Genomic DNA, 748 nt, shown 5'->3' on the forward strand with positions numbered 1-748 from the left:
ACACACACACACACACACACACACACACACACACACACACACACACACACACACCATCCAGCAACAAAAGCTGATCAGCTTTCATTCAATTGTTTTCTTGTTTTTTTTCTCTTCGTAATCCAACAACCTCTGCGTACTTTGTGCTATTTTAGCCATTTATACATCAAAACGTTAGCTTTATTCAGGAGACAGTTTGTCTGTTTTGTGACTTTTAGACTTTTCTAAACATTTAACTGTATTTACAAACATTTTTCCTATAGAAATACATGGATATCGCTTCAAATTCTTCAAAAACTTTGTTCACTGCTTCAGCATTCTTGCTCCTTTTTTGCCTTCTTATGCTACTTTTAGACAGCAGTTTGCACCTTGTAGCTATCCTTTTAGCACTTGTAGTTTTTTAGAAAGCTTCGTGCTAATTTAACTTTCAGCTATCTTTTTGCTACTTGTAGTTTTAAGCCAACTTTTCTACTTTTAGCTTTAGACATTTTTTGCTCTTTTAAATTAGCTTTTTGCTACTTTTAGCTACTGTCTGTCCACTTTCAACTTGTAGCTACAGATATGCTACTTTAATCTTTTAGCAACCATTCTGCTTTGCTTGTGTTTAGCATCGTTTAGGTTTTGATAAGTTTCATTTCTGCTAATAGAGTACCCAGGTTTCCTTTTTCAATTCTCCTACCTATTTACGAATAGAACCTCATAAATATAAAAACAAACACTACTTTTTTTTAAATAATTAAGAGTTAAAAAC

This window comes from Austrofundulus limnaeus, unplaced genomic scaffold (genome assembly GCF_001266775.1).
Source record: "Austrofundulus limnaeus strain Quisiro unplaced genomic scaffold, Austrofundulus_limnaeus-1.0 Scaffold1641, whole genome shotgun sequence".
Classification (NCBI taxonomy): domain Eukaryota; kingdom Metazoa; phylum Chordata; class Actinopteri; order Cyprinodontiformes; family Rivulidae; genus Austrofundulus; species Austrofundulus limnaeus.